Consider the following 16,625-nt stretch of genomic DNA (forward strand, 5'->3'; position numbering starts at 1 on the left):
TCAGTGTCACCACATTACAGCAAACAGCACTCAGCCTTCTGAAAAATGACAAAATGCATAAATATGAAACAATCCGAAACAGAGACCAGAAACAAATCAATCTTTGAATGATTTCGATGCAGCACATCCCCCCCCCCCCCCTCCCGTAATCCGAGGTGAAGCATATCGGAGCGCGCTCCACTGGATGCCATTGCATTACTCTTTCTATTGTTTAATTTATCGCCCCTGTGTAAATATTTAATCGGTGAAGTATTATATTTTGACCTTTAATAAACGCTGCCAAGGAGGGAGGAATGACTGTGATCTATCTGTACAAACCAACAGATCTGGAACCAGGTAGGGCATGTGGCAGAGATTGAATTCTCCCAGTCGCAGGTAAGGGGGAAATGAGTTGGTCGTCTTTGTGCCCCATGATGACTGGAGCATTTAGAGATGAGTGTCCGTAGATTCAGGGGATGGCCCAGACCCCCCACACAAAACAGCTATGCTTTGCGTATTAATGTGACGTGACGTGACTTATATTAATATGTATGACTTATTTATCGAATCAACTAACTATGTTTAATTGTCACTCGATTAAATTAATCATGTAACAATTAACTCATTAGGAATTTGGGGCAGCACGGAAGATGTTGTTTAACGAGTTACCATCTCCTGAATTAAACTCTTTGAAGATATATATATATGTTATATATCGATAACAGTCTCTTATTAAATAATTACCTATTATCAGTCTCATTCTGAACGATGCATAATCCTTGAACCTGCAAGAACCCTAACCTTATTGATGAATCCGCAATACACAAATTGGCTTAATTATTTATTTACTAACTAACTAAATAATAACACAATACAAACACACACACACACACAGGTTATTGATTACTAATCTAATAAAATGAAAACAGGTCCCTAGTGGACTGGACTAACAATAACATGAATGCATGGAAGGGAGAGACAGAGATTCAAACTATCGTTGTTACTTTGTAAACTACGCACACGGAAATACAAATGCTTAGAACCCTAATCATTGTTCATTCAGATTAGAAATGCAACTTGTATTTACGTGTAGCTGTCCTAGATAGTTGAGTTGATGATGTAGGACTCTGGTTTGCCCACCAGAGATCCCAATGTCCTTGGTAGAGTTTCTGGTCATAGTAGTGGTTAGAATGATTTCTTCAGCGTACCCTGTAGTTCGTAGAGTTGATCTGTTAGAATAGATACTTCAGATGTACCAGCAGTTGTCTGAGAGGGATTGTCCTTTCCAATTTATGTCTTTAGTGTAAGTTCTCTAGATGACTATACATGCCAGCTGCAGACTGAGATGATAAGGTCTAGTGCATTGTCTTCTTCTTCACCTTGTGTAGAGGTTGAGAGTTTCAGAGTTTCTCCATTTCAAACGTGTGGACTAACATCTCACGTTTTCTGGTCTTTCTGGTCTAACCATTTTGTAATGTGTAGCTTCAGCTTCACGCTTCCTGGTCTGGTAGAAATTCAACTATTTGCAACATCCGGCTTATACTGTAATCTGCTTGGTCTTGTAGAAATTCAACCATTTGCAACATCCGGCTTATACCGGTCTGAGGTGAATTTTGTCATGAGGGGTTTTATACTTGAGTAGAAAAAGGGGCGTTTCATCATGTTTGTGCTCATCTGGGCGTGGCCACTGACTGAGAACAAATCAATATGGGAACAATCATCTCATCTAGAATGCTAAAATCACATTGTTACCTTCACAAAAGTATTATTATACTTAATCATTCGTTTTATACAACAATTAGATGCAAACCTCATAACTGGGAAGTGTACACCCCCAGAGATACAGTTATGTTGTTCCACCGTCTTTAATGACATCACAACATAGTAACGAATTTGACATGATTGTTCGTTAAGTCGCCACCAACCATTTCCCACATTATTTTAAGTAGGAATATTGTTTCATTATCCACTTTTGGATGTTGGAGTCTTGGCGGGAAGACTTCCTTTGTCTCACATGGAAATTCCCTCTCCCAATACTGCATGGCGTGGAAAATAAAGTTTCTGCAAGAAATGTACGACCGGTCATAAAACTGGCCCCCAGAAAAGGGGGTGTTCAAACCTTTGCCTAGACGGCATCTTTGATCCTCAGCCCATGAGGGAAAGTCATGACAAATGTCACAAACATGCAGTTCGGACGACAGGACTAAAATATGACTCATGAATTTCATAAATTCACGAGTCAGTCAGAATTCACTGAAAAACACTTTAGAGGCATTGAAATCCTTCTCCGTGACAATGTGCGTATATTACAACACTAAATGAGAGGAGAAACAATCCCCACAAATATGAATCATAACCCTTAAGCTTATTACCAAAGGGATGAATTGCAATGGTGGTCTAGCTTAGGGAGACTATCTAGTCTAGATATATTGGTATTGTAAGTAAGGCAACTTTTGTTGTAAAGAAGTTACGTAGAGCTGAAGCCAGTAGGAGGCTGTGTGTTACCTCAACCAATAAAGATAATTTAGGCTGGTAAACAGGAACAATGTGACCCACCCAAGTGTGTAGCTAGGTCCCTGCAGATAGTGTCCTTTACCTGTTCAAGAAGCGAAGTGACTTTCATCGGACCGACTTCCAAAGTTACTTTCACCGGACCAACTTGCAAAGTGGCTTTCATCGGACCGACTTCCAAAGTGACTTCACCAGAACAACTTGCAAAGTGACTTTCACCGGACCGACTTTCAAAGTGACTTTCACTGGACCAACATTCAAAGTGATTTTCATCGGACCGACTTTCAAAGTTACTTTCATCGGAGCGACTTTCAAAGTGACTTTCATCAGACTGACTTTCAAAGTGACTTTCATCGGAGCGACTTTCAAAGTGACTTTTAGCTCTTACTCTCACACTAACCAAAAAGAACATAGGTAGTAACCAAAAAAGGCTAGGTAGTCTAAAACCTTATTAAATCAGATTGATCAGAAATCTGTCCCCTAAAACATATTGGGGATTAAGGTATAAAGTCTTATACATGTACCCTTCCTGGGTTATCAGATTGAAATGTGATTGAGGATATTAGCTGCATCTGAATAAACTTTGCACCGTAGCGTTGTGGAGCGATGGCAAACACATCACATCAAAGACCGCTCCCTTCTCTCCTTCTCAGACTCAAATTAAACTGTCACATAGCAGATAGTCAACATTTACATCTTGGTGCAACGTGCCCACATTCTCATCAGGATTCTGGCACTTCAACTGCGTTGAACGCTGAGGGACAGGGGCACGTGTTAGAGATAATCCTGACTGACATCTCTAGATTATTGCCTTCTCACCGAAAAATTAAAAACACCACCTCTCTTCTCATTCTGTCAGTCTGCCGAGCTTCCAATTTGAATAGAATGAACAGTGCAGCATGGAAAATCTGACGAATTGTCAACACGTATGGGAGAGACCCGCTTCCCAAATCACCACTTTTATAGCGTGCAGAAAATAACATGACCAAACCCCGAGATTTACCGGTATGTAAGAGAAATAGCTATGATCAACGTGCATAACAGCAACCCCACACAGACAAAGAATGAAAATAAGTTACACCATATCTTTTTTTTTTTACCACATTCTCCCTCCTAAATAGGGATTGAATATTAATAACCTTGAATGTGACTGAAACTGCGGATCCAAAAGGTCCTCCACTAAAAGGCATTAGATCAAATAAATATTCATTAGGGGCTAAATTAATCTAAAGTGTCATAATAAACCCATACAACTTAAACGGCTATGACAGCTAATGATGGATGTGATTACAGAGCTGGGGGCCCCTCCAGAGACTTCATGCATGAGCTGCAGGGTCCTCCCCCAGGCCCACACAAAGGCAGGCATGCCGCCCCAATTACATCCTGCCCCAAATGAAAGGCGTCCTTACACTGTGTGACAGCACAAAGTACTTCTGGCAGGCCAGCTGATAGTGCATTCCCTTGACCAACTCCAGGATCTGAAAAGAAGGAAAGAAAGCAGGGGAAATACAGAGATGAGAGGTGTTGGGAGTTATAAAGAGATCTTTAATTATAATTTGTATAAAACAGGAATGTTGCATAAGAGAGGTTTTGACGTTGACCAATAACATTGGCTAGCAGCTACAAGCAGTTGCAGAAATAATTCAAATAAAAATAAAATCAGGTTTTATTTGTCAAATGCTTACTTACAAGCCCTTAACCAACAATGAAAAAATTTAACATTTGCTATGATAGATGGAGCGTTTGTGTTAAGGCCCTTGTGTTTTGCGGTTGCCAATTATGGAGCAACATCATAGCATGGCATTAACGTGAGGCTCCAAGTATTACTGGAAATAATACATTCCATGGCTTGACACTTAAATACAGCAATGATAAAAAGAGGGAGAGAACTTGCACATATCAAACAAAAATAGGTGATTTAGAGGGTTTGTGTTACGATAATGTGAAGAACAAAATCCCAACCATCTTTTTTTTATTTTCTTCCTTAAGCTATTGACCAGGGCCCGGTTTCCCAAAAGCATCTTAAAACCCCCTAGAGTCCAGTCAAAAGTTTGGACACCTACTCATTCCAGGGTTTTTCTTTATTTTTACTAGTAAAGACATCAAAACTATGAAATAACACATATGGAATCATGTAGTAACCAATAAAGATTTAAACAAATTCTTCAAAGTAGACACCCTTTGCCTTGATGACAGCTTTGCACAATCAGCTTCCTGAGGTAGTCACCTGGAATGCATTTCAATGAACAGGTGTGCCTTGTTAAAAGCTAATTTGTGGAACTTCTTTCCATCTTAATGCGTTTGAGCCAATCAGTTGTGTTGTGACAAGGTAATGGTGGTATACAGAAGATAGCACTATTTGGTAAAAGACCAAGTCCATATTATGACAAGAACAGCTCAAATAAGCAAAGAGAAACGACAGTCCATCATTACTTTAAGACATGAAGGTCAGTCAATCTGGAACATTTCAAGAACTTTGAAAGTTTCTTTAAGTGCAGTCGCAAAAACCATCAAGCGCTATGATGAAACTGGCTCTCATGAGGACTGCCACAGGAAAGAAAGGCCCAGAGTGACCTCTGCTGCAGAGGATAAGTTCATTAGAGTTACCAGCCTCAGAAATTCCAGCCCAAATAAATGCTTCAAAGAGTTCAAGTAACAGACATCTCAACATCAACTGTTCAGAGGAGACTGCATGAATCAGGCCTTCATGGTCGAATTGCTGCAAAGAAACCACTACTAAACAACACCAATAAGAAGAAGAGACTTGATTGGGCCAAGAAACACGAGCAATGGACATTAGACCGGTGGAAATCTGTCCTTTGGTCTGATGAGTCCAAATTTGAGATATTTGGTTCCAAGAGTAGATGCAGAGTAGATGAACGGATGATCTCCGCATGTGTGGTTCCCACCGTGAAGCATGGAGGAGGAGGTGTGATGGTGTGGGGGTGCTTTGCTGATGACACTGTCTGTGATTTATTTAGAATTCAAGGCACACTTAACCAGCATGGCTACCACAGCATTCTGCAGCGATACGCCATCCCATCTGGTTTGCGCTTAGTAGGACTATCATTTGTTTTTCAACACCTCCAGGTTGTGTAAGGGCTATTTGACCAAGGAGAGTTATGGAGTGCTGCATTAGATGACCTGGCCTCCACAATCACCCGACCTCAACCCAATTGAGATGGTTTGGGATGAGTTGGACCGCAGAGTGAAGGAAAAGCAGCCAACAAGTGCTCAGCATATGTGGGAACTCCTTCAAGACTGTTGGAAAAGCATTCCTCATGAAGCTGGTTGAGAGAATGCCAAGAGCATGCAAAGCTGTCATCAAGGCAAAGGGTGGCTAAGAATATAAAATATAACATATATTTTGATTTGTTTAACACTTTTTTGGTTACTACATGATTCCATATGTGTTATTTCATAGTGTTGATGCCTTCACTATTATTCTACAATGTAGAAAATAGTCCCAAAAAAAGAAAAACCCTTGAATGAGTAGGTGTGTCCAAACTTTTGACTGGTAGTGTATATATTTTTGTTTGATACCTAAAGGGGTCCTAAAAGTCCAAATCAAATAGCTAAACGATCCATGGTATGACCATCTTAAAACAATTCCATACATCAGCTTAGAACCCACCCACCCCTTAGACGTTTAGAGGTTAAGTTAATATTAAAACCATTCAATCTTATGGTCCTAACGATGAACCAAGCCTTAAGATGCTTTTGGGAAACCGGCCCAGACCTTCAGATATTGTGATTCCACACCCCATGTTTTCCTCTCCGTAAACCCCGTATTCCTTTCCATACCCTCCTGTATTCCTCTCAGTACACTCCTGTATTCCTCTCCGTAAACCCTGTATTCCTCTCCGTACACTCCTGTATTCCTTTCCGTAAACCCCGTATTCCTTTCCGTACACTCCTGTATTCCTCTCAGTACACTCCTGTATTCCTCTCCGTAAACCCTGTATTCCTCTCCGTACACTCCTGTATTCCTCTCAGTACACTCCTGTATTCCTCTCCGTAAACCCTGTATTCCTCTCCATACACTCCTGTATTCCTCTCCATACACTCCTGTATTCCTCTCCATACACTCCTGTATTCCTCTCAGTGCACTCCTGTATTCCTCTCCATACACTCCTGTATTCCTCTCCATACACTCCTGTATTCCTCTCCATACACTCCTGTATTCCTCTCCATACACTCCTGTATTCCTCTCAGTACACCCCGTATTCCTCTCCATACAATCCTGTACACTGAGGTGTGAACACGTTTGACAGGTGCACAAATGCATTATCAACCTTAAGGAGAGATTAAACGCCAATGTTCCACTTCCTGCTTGTCAAATGTGTTTCTGGGGTTTCTGCCACACACAACAAAGCCCCTAGTGGTAGAGGGGATCAAATGGTATATTAATCATGCATGGTGTCATCCGAGGTGCCTTTCACCAGTTAGGGCATTACATTAGGGTTTCTATCAAGCTTTATGGTGCCTCTTCTGCCATTCACACAGTGCATTTTAATTCCAACATTTATCGATATAATATTGGGCAAAATACTACTGATAGACAGACTTTCCATGTTGGTGCCCATGACTAGCGTTTATTGCTCCAAGTGCCAAGGTGAAAGCACTGCCAATGACTTCTGACCTGAAGGACAGACTCGTTAGCTCACATTCTTATTGCGGGCAATGTCACGTCAGTGTTTGGCGAGTCTGGCCTCTGTGGTCTGCAGTGTCTGTTTGGGCAGTGCCAGGCAGACTGGGTGACTGAGGGCCGATGTTATGCATATTAATCACTTCCCACTGATTTCTCTCACTTTGGATTCAGTCTCTCACATTTAATAATGCTGCCTACATAGCTTGTCTCTCTGCTCAGAGGCCTCTATGGTGCATGCATTGGCCTCCTGGGCCGAACCACAAACAGTGTCAGTGTGTCCTCTGCTCAAAGTAGAGTACTTACTCGTACCAGGGAGGGAGATTCTATAGGGGGTTGCTGAGGGGGACATGGGAGAAATGATTCATTTAATTTGAAGAGAGATGAGCTCCCCTTGGGTTGGCTGTTCACCTAAATTAGCACTCTGTCCTCTAGTCCTTCCCTATCCTCAATAGATTGCTTGGTACACAGATTATTATTTGTAGATAGAAATAGATTATATTTCTATAGATTTCTATACATAGAAATATCTGGGTATGAAAAGGCTACTTTGACCAGTACTCAAAACATTCACAGATGCTGAATTGAGCTCCAACAGTCTAAAAAAATACATGCACTAGAGAGATGTCTAGGAGCTGTATACAAACCCTCAATTTCAAGTCTAGACTGGTCTTTTGGTGTGAAATAATGTGTGGAATATTTGAAATGGGTATAATGGGTATATAAATGAGTGTTGTATATGGTCAATTCTTTCAGTAAAGAAATGTGGAAATGCAACAAATACAAATAGTAGAGTTAGACTTAACATTACTGATCCGGTAGTATACCATGTTATACGCTAACTAGATCTCCACAGAAAATACACAATAACATGATTACTAGACTCTAATTAAAATATATTGCCAATTCAGGTTGCTCTCTCATACTGCATTGTGTTAGTCAAGGTAGAATAGGAAAACATTACCACAAAAAACACTTTCTTATTTTTGAAACCTTTGTTAGATGTCATTGCCTATCAGGACACTTCAAAAGGACTTTGGAACATTGTATTTCTAGAGTATACTGGGGGACGTTAGGCTGCGTGTATATGTTCTTCATACCAGACTTTAAACAGTGAACTTTATGGCCCAATTAACAGGGGACCATGAATTAAATTAATGTCCCAAAGGTCCATAACTCCATGAGAACGTAACAGCAAGGCCTTACAACTTCATTTCATTACATGCACCATTGAACCCAGTTTAATGTGTTGAGAGAACACATTGAAAGTGCTTAAAAAGTGCAGCTGAAAATATGCCCCGATTCATTTTAAAAGACACGAATGCTGAGGCGGTCAAAGCTGTAATCTCACTAAACTGAGCTGCTCATGCAGTGCCTTGCAAAAGTATTCATCCCCCTTAGCGTTTTTCCTATTTTGTTGCATTACAACCTGTAATTTAAATTGATTTTTATTTGGATTTCATGTAATGGACATACACAAAATAGTCCAAATTGGTGAAGTGAAATGAAAAAAATAACTTGTTTCAAAACATTCTACAAAAGAAATAACGGAAAAGTGGTGCATGCATATGTATTCACCCCCTTTGCTATGAAGCCCCTAAATAAGATCTGGTGCAACCAATTACCTTCAGAAGACACATAATTAGTTAAATAAAGTCCACCTGTGTGAAATCTAAGTGTCACATGATCTGTCACATGATCTCAATATATATACACCTGTTCTGAAAGGCCCCAGAGTCTGCAACACCACTAAGCAAGGGGCACCACCAAGCAAGCGGCACCATGAAGACCAAAGAGCTCTCCAAACAGGTCAGGGACAAAGTTGTGGAGAACTACAGATCAGGGTTGGGTTATAAAATAATATCAGAAACTTTGAACAGCCAACGGAGCACCATTTAATCCATTATTAAAAAATGGAAAGAATATGGCACCACAACAAACCTGCCAAGAGAGGGCCGCCCACCAAAACTCACGGACCAGGCAAGGAGGGCATTAATCAGAGAGGCAACAAAGAGACCAAAGATAACCCTGAAGGAGCTGTAAAGCTCCACAGCGGAGATTGGAGTATCTGTCCATAGGACCACTTTAAGCCGTACACTCCACAGAGCTGGGCTTTACGGATGAGTGGCCAGAAAAAAGCCATTGCTTAAAGAATCAATAAGCAAACACGTTTGGTGTTCGCCAAAAGCCATGTGGGAGACTCCCCAAACATATGGAAGAAGGTACTCTGGTCAAATGAGACTAAAATTGAGCTTTTTGGCCATCAAGGAAAACGCTATGTCTGGCGCAAACCCAACACCTCTCATCGGCAGGGACTGGGAAACTGGTCAGAATTGAAGGATGCCGCTAAATACAGGGAAATTCTTGAGGGAAACCTGTTTCAGTCTTCCAGAGATTTGAGACTGGGCCGGAGGTTCACCTTCCAGCAGGACAATGACCATAAGCATACTGCTAAAGCAACACTGGAGTGGTTTAAGGGGAAACATTTAAATGTCTTGGAATGGCCTAGTCAAAGCCCAGATCTCAATCCAATTGAGAATCTCTGGTATGACTTAAAGATTGCTGTACACCAGCAGAACCCATCCAATTTGAAGGAGCTGGAGCAGTTTTGCCTTGAAGAATGGCCAAAAATCCCAGTGGCTAAATGTGCCAAGCTTATAGAGACATACCCCAAGAGACTTGCAGCTATAATTGCTGCAAAAGGTGGCTCTACAAAGTATTGACTTTGGGGGGGGGTGAATAGTGATGCACGCTCAAGTTTTCAGTTTTTTAGTTTTTTCTTATTTCTTCTTTGTTTCACTAGAAAAAAATATTTTGCATCTTCAAAGTATGTAAATCAAATGATACAAACCCCCAAAAAATCCATTTTAATTCCAGGTTGTAAGGCAACAAAATAGGAAAAATGCCAAGGCGGGTGAATACTTTCACAAGCCATTGTATATAAAAGCTGGGCTCTAGGCTGGAGCACTGCAGGTTTCAACTGCACGCAGGATATCAATGCTAAAACTACCCAAACACTACTGACGAGGCTAACGATCCCTGAGGATAATTGCACCTGAAGTCAACTGAAACGAATTAGACTTCAGAAAATTGGTTAAACCTGTATTAAATAAACACTTGATAAAATATGGTTAACAGATAACAGCTTCTGGTGTATAAAAATTAAAACTGCATTGTTTTACTAAGATCTGGGAAAAAGTAATTAATTCCTCACTTTCCCTAGTGTAATAAAAATCTGTCAACCTTGTATAAAGTGTGATGACAATCTACATTTTGCGCTGTACAGAATACATATTCTAATCTATAGTACACTTAACTTTTAGAGAATGAAACTTTCTTCCTTTCCATTTTTCTGGTATTGTCATGGGGAGCAGCTTGAGTCTGACTTTTGTAAGCCTGAGTTTTGGTGACACTGTACTGTTCACTTTATGTCTGTAATGTGTGTTTGTTTTTTGGCATCTAGGACTGGTCTATTATTATTAATATATAAAATATATTTAATTTTTTTAATTGTCAATAAGATAGTAGAAATGTCAATACGACTACCAGGTTAAATTAGATTCATCAATACAAAGTAAATCATGTAGATGAGATTGTCTGAACATATTAGTGACAACTGCAGTGAGCTGATGTTGCATTGTGCCATGGGTTAACATTTACATTTACATTACATTTTAGTCATTTAGCAGACGCTCTTAACCAGAGCGACTTACAGGAGCAATTAGGGTTAAGTGCCTTGCTCAAGGGCACATTAACGTCATTTAGCAGACGCTCTTAGCCAGAGCGACTCACAAATTGGTGCGTTCACCCTATAGCCAGTGGGATAACCACTTTACAATTTGGGGGGGGGGGGGGGGGGGTTAGAAGGAATACTTTAGCCTATCCCAGGTATTCCTTAAAGAGGTGGGGTTTCAAATGTCTCCGGAAGGTGGTGAGTGACTCCGCTGTCCTGGCGTCGTGAGGGAGCTTGTTCCACCATTGGGGTGCCAGAGCAGCGAACAGTTTTGACTGGGCTGAGGGGGAGCTGTGCTTCCGCAGAGGAAGGGGAGCCAGCAGGCCAGAGGTGGATGAACGCAATGTCCTCGTTTGGGTGTAGGGACTGATCAGAGCCTGAAGGTACAGGGGTGCCGTTCCCCTCACTGCTCCAAAGGCAAGCACCATGGTCTTGTAGCGGATGCGAGCTTCAATTGGAAGCCAGTGGAGTGTGCGGAGGAGGGGGGTGACGTGAGAGAACTTGGGAAGGTTGAACACCAGACGGGCTGCGGCATTCTGGATGAGTTGTAGGGGTTTAATGGCACAGGCAGGGAGCCCAGCCAACAGCGAGTTGCAGTAGTCCAGACGGGAGATGACAAGTGCCTGGACCAGGACCTGCGCCGCTTCCTGTGTAAGGCAGGGTCGCACTCTCCGAATGTTGTAGAGCATGAACCTGCAGGAGCGGGTCACCGCCTTGATGTTGGCGGAGAACGACAGGGTGTTGTCCAGGGTCACGCCTAGGCTCTTCGCACTCTGGGAGGAGGACACAGCGGAGTTGTCTACCGTGATGGCGAGATCATGGAACGGGCAGTCCTTCCCGGGGAGGAAGAGCAGCTCCGTCTTGCCAGGGTTCAGCTTGAGGTTCAGGTTAACAACAGAGATCTGAGAGGGTGTTGTGTTCTGGGCCAAACCCGCCTGACTGATGCCGCTGGGGGAGACCTTATAGGACTGCAGCTTCTGCTTCAGCAGCTCTGGGTCACTGTGTCGGAATGGACACCCTGCAACCACCATGTCACAGAGTGAGAGGGAGAGGGAGAGGGTGGGGGTTAGATGGGGGAGAGAGAGAGAAATCTGAACTGAGGGAATGGTAGATTCACAATACCCGCTGAAATAATATTATCAATAACATGAACCACATTGGTTTGCCTCAGAAGAACATCGTAACAGAGGGACCAGTTCCTATGCCAGGACAATAGTTTTTTTTGCATGCATCAAACGATTAGACATTGAAATCAAAACACATGCCTTGCATTTGCTATGACTGGGTTCATAGGAAAACTGTATTGCATGCAAACATAACCCTTTTCATGCAGCACGTCTCCAGGCCCATGCCTCACCGTGCTCGTCGCCTTGGCTGGGTGGGTTTGACAAAATCACCTTCATGCAACTGTAGTGGGTGTAGTCTGTGCGCTTGCCTTCCTTCCCGAACATGTGGCGGATGCTGTAGGCATATGCTTTGTCAAACTGGAAGGCAAAAGATTGAGAGAGAGAGAGAGGTGTGAAAAAAGTGTGAGAGAGCGAGAGATGTGAGACATGGGGTTGTAGTGAAAGAGGGATCAGGAACGGCGCAATGGGAGGTTGGGGGTGAAAACAGAGATGTTGTCGTACATCATGTCGGTGGTGGCAGGGTGTTTTCCGCCATGAAAAATCAAGCTATTAGAGGGAACCTGCAGTAGAGGTGTCGCCAAACTCCAGACAGCTGTGACTGGATTATGGGTAATGTGGCCCCTTTCCTCCCTCCATCTCTTACCCCCCTCCATCTCTTTCCCCCCCTCCATCTCTTTCCTCCCTCCATCTCTTTCCCCCCTCCATCTCTTTCCCCCCTCCATCTCTTTCCCCCCCTCCATCTCTTTCCTCCCTCCATCTCTTTCCCCCCCTCCATCTCTTTCCCCCCTCCTTCTCTTTCCCCCCCTCCATCTCTTCCCCCCCTCCATCTCTTTCCCCCCTCCATCTCTTCCCCCCCTCCATCTCTTTCCTCCCTCCATCTCTTTCCCCCCCTCCATCTCTTTCCCCCTCCTTCTCTTTCCCCCCCTCCATCTCTTCCCCCCCTCCATCTCTTTCCCCCCCTCCATCTCTTTCCCCCCCTCCATCTTTTTCCCCTCCTCAATCTTCTCCCTTTTGCTGGCTGCACACCTCTTCACATACATGCTGTGATCTTTCACTCACCCCTAGGAATGAACGCGGACAAGTGTTGACATTTGTCAAATGCATTAACATGAAGGAGACCGATTTGAATCAGTAAAAACGGCAATCACACAGCCACATTATAGGACCATACACTACAGACAACCTGTTGTTGGAAAGTCCCTACTGAATTGTGGACCCATTGTTGTGGCAGATTACACAATCAAAATAATCAACCCTTGTAGAAAAAAGGTACATGTGGCAAGTCACCTCATGAAGTTCAGGGGTTCTATTGCAACTTCAATGGATTATGATGAGTACAATCGTAATTAATGTCATGACAAGCACATATGGAAAAACGTGCTCAAAACTCACTATATAATTAGAGAACCGCTTCCAACAGTGGCAGAGCCTCTAAACCATCCGAATCTCATCTTTGCATTCCATAGCCACAGCTCTCGCTCTGCAGACAGACCTACGGTCCATACCGTCGACTCCGCCTCCGGTCCTGCTCCAAAATATATGGCGTGTGCTTAAGAAACCATTACAGTGTTTGAGTTCGATGGGGGTCACTGCATTCAATCTCAGCGGTGAACTCAATTTACCAATCATATGTACTCCCGTAGCCGCTCAAAAGGGAAATACGGCCTCCCCCTGATGGTAAAATCAACAGCTGGCTGTGGGAGAGCGAGAAAACATTAATCACGATTGTACTCATCATAATCCATTAAAGTTGTAATAAAACCCCTGAACTTGACAAGGTGACTAGCTACATAGTGGCAATATAAGGAGTAATAAAAACTACTCACCGATCATATATTAATTATATGGTGCTCTTAAGGATTTAGGAAGCCATTTCCAGTTTAAAGATCACAGCCTACTGTATTAAAATCGTTCTAGGAGCTCTCTGTCGGTGCGTAGACATTTGTGTAAAAATGTCCTCCGTTACGACTTAACTGCAATTCATGCATATTCATGAGCGACATTGCACAATGAAGAGTTTTACACTAACCTTTGAACATGGAGAACAGATAGTAAAGGATCTTTGACAAGCACATACTGTACACGAAATCACAGAAACACACTGAGAAGTTGATCACTTTGATTGAAAGGTCACAAGCCACTAGTAAGTAGCCTAACATGTGTACTTTGTCAACTCCCATGGTGCCTTCCAGATATCTACTGGTAGGACTGGGACTTGCCAGGGAACTCCCGAGTGGAGCAGTGGTCTAAGGCACTGCATCGCAGTGCTAGCTGTGCCACTAGAGATCCTGGTTCGTGTCCAGGCTCTATCGCAGCCGGCCGCAACCAGGAGACCCATGGGCGGCGCACAATTGGTCCAGCGTCGTCCAAGGTAGGGGAGGGTTTGGCCGGCAGGGATGTGGGTTCGTTTCCCACAGGGGGCCAGTATAAAAATAAATAAATAAAAACGTATGCATTCACCAACTGTAAGTCGCTCTTGATAAGCGCGTCTGCTAAAGGACTAAAATGATATGATAATTTCACCATACAGTGCCTTTGGAAAATATTCAGACCCCTTGACCTTTTCCACATTTTGTTATGTTACAGCCCTATTCTAAAATGGATAAAATAAAAATAAAATCCTTAGCAATCTACATACAATACCCATAATGACAAAGCGAAAACAGGTTTTTAGAAATAAAGCAAAACAGAAATACCTTATTTACATAATTATTCAGACATTTTGCTATGAGACTCGAAATTGAACTCAGGTGCATCCTGTTTCCATTGATCATCCTTGAGATGTTTCTACAACTTGATTGGAGTCCACCTGTGGTAAATTCAATTTATTGGACATGATTTGGTAAGGCACACACCTGTCTATATAAGGTCCCACAGTTGATAGGGCATGTCAGAGCAAAAACCAAGCCATGTGGTCGAAGGAATTGTCAGACGAGCTTAGAGATAGGATTGTGTTGAGGCACAGATCTGGGGAAGGGTACCAAAACATTTATGCAGCATTGAAGGTCCCCAAAAACACAGTGGACTCCAGCATTCTTAAATAGAAGAAGTTTGGAACCACAAAGACTCTTCCTAGATCTGGCCGCCGGGCCAATCTGAGCAATAGGGGGAGAAGGGTCTTGGTCAGAGAGGTGAAAAAGAACCCGATGGTCATTCTGACAGAGCTCTAGAGTTCCTCTGTGGAGATGGGTGAACCATCCAGAAGGACAACCATCTCTGCAGAGTACAGAGAGATCCTCGATGAAAACCTGCTCCAGAGCGCTAAGGACCTCAGACTGGGGTGAAGGTTCACCTTCCAACAGGACTACGACCCTAAGCATACAGCCAAGACAACGCAGGAGTGGCTTCGGAACAACTCTCTGAATGTCCTTGAGTGACCCAGCCAGAGCCTGGACTTGAACCTGATCGAACATCTCTGGAGAGACCTGAAAATAGCTGTGCAGCAACGCTCCCCATCCAACCGGACAGAGCTTGAGAGGATCTGCAGAGAAGAATGGGAGAAACTCCCCAAAATACAGGTGTGTCAAGATTGTAACGTCATACCCAAGAAGACTCAATGCTGTAATCGCTGCCAAAGGTGCTTCAACAAAGTACTGAGTAAAGGGTCTGAATACTTATGTAAATGTAATATTTATGTTTTTTAATTTTGAATAAATGTGCAAAACTGTCTAAAAACCTGTTTTTGTTTTGTCATATAAGCCAAGCTTAGCTAAGAATGATGTAAATAGAGAGAGTGTCTCTCTCTGGCGGGAGGTAAGCTTGGCTTATATGGTGTCGAGTAAAGCTTAAACCATGTATTAAGATTGTAGGTACAGTGGGGGAAAAAAGTATTTAGTCAGCCACCAATTGTGCAAGTTCTCCCACTTAAAAAGATGAGAGAGGCCTGTAATTTTCATCATAGATACACGTCAACTATGACAGACAAAATGAGAGAAAATTTTTCCAGAAAATCACATTGTAGGATTTGTTATGAATTTATTTGCAAATTATGGTGGAAAATAAGTATTTGGTCAATAACAAAAGTTTCTCAATACTTTGTTATATACCCTTTGTTGGAAATGAAACAGGTCAAACGTTTTCTGCAAGTCTTCACAAGGTTTTCACACACTGTTGCTGGTATTTTGGCCCATTCCTCCATGCAGATCTCCTCTAGAGCAGTGATGTTTTGGGGCTGTCGCTGGGCAACACAGACTTTCAACTCCCTCCAAAGATTTTCTATGGGGTTGAGATCTGGAGACTGGCTAGGCCACTCCATGACCTTGAAATGCTTCTTACGAAGCCACTCCTTCGTTGCCCGGGCGGTGTGTTTGGGATCATTGTCATGCTGAAAGACCCAGCCACGTTTCATCTTCAATGCCCTTGCTGATGGAAGGAGGTTTTCACTCAAAATCTCACGATACATGGCCCCATTCATTCTTTCCTTTACATGGATCAGTTGTCCTGGTCCCTTTGCAGAAAAACAGCCCCAAAGCATAATGTTTCCACCCCCATGCTTCACAGTAGGTATGGTGTTCTTTGGATGCAACTCAGCATTCTTTGTCCTCCAAACACGACGAGTTGAGTTTTTACCAAAAAGATCTATTTTGGTTTCATCTGACCATATGACATTCTCCCAATCCTCTTCTGG

The 16,625-nt window shown here is 42.7% G+C and overlaps 1 pseudogene across 1 annotated transcript in view; it reads right to left on the reverse strand.

Annotated features, from left to right (window-relative positions):
• LOC311100901 (DNA primase large subunit-like) overlaps positions 1-16,625 on the reverse strand; it is a 115,152-nt pseudogene that overhangs the window by 1,124 nt on the left and 97,403 nt on the right. The window contains exons 10-12 of the transcript in view: positions 12,229-12,355; positions 11,807-11,889; positions 3,900-3,968 (exon numbers count right to left, since the gene is read on the reverse strand). The product of the transcript in view is annotated as a DNA primase large subunit-like (transcript). The remainder of the gene's footprint in view (positions 1-3,899; positions 3,969-11,806; positions 11,890-12,228; positions 12,356-16,625) is intronic.

Source organism: Coregonus lavaretus (genome assembly GCF_964263955.1).
Source record: "Coregonus lavaretus genome assembly, chromosome: 25".
NCBI lineage: Eukaryota > Metazoa > Chordata > Actinopteri > Salmoniformes > Salmonidae > Coregonus > Coregonus lavaretus.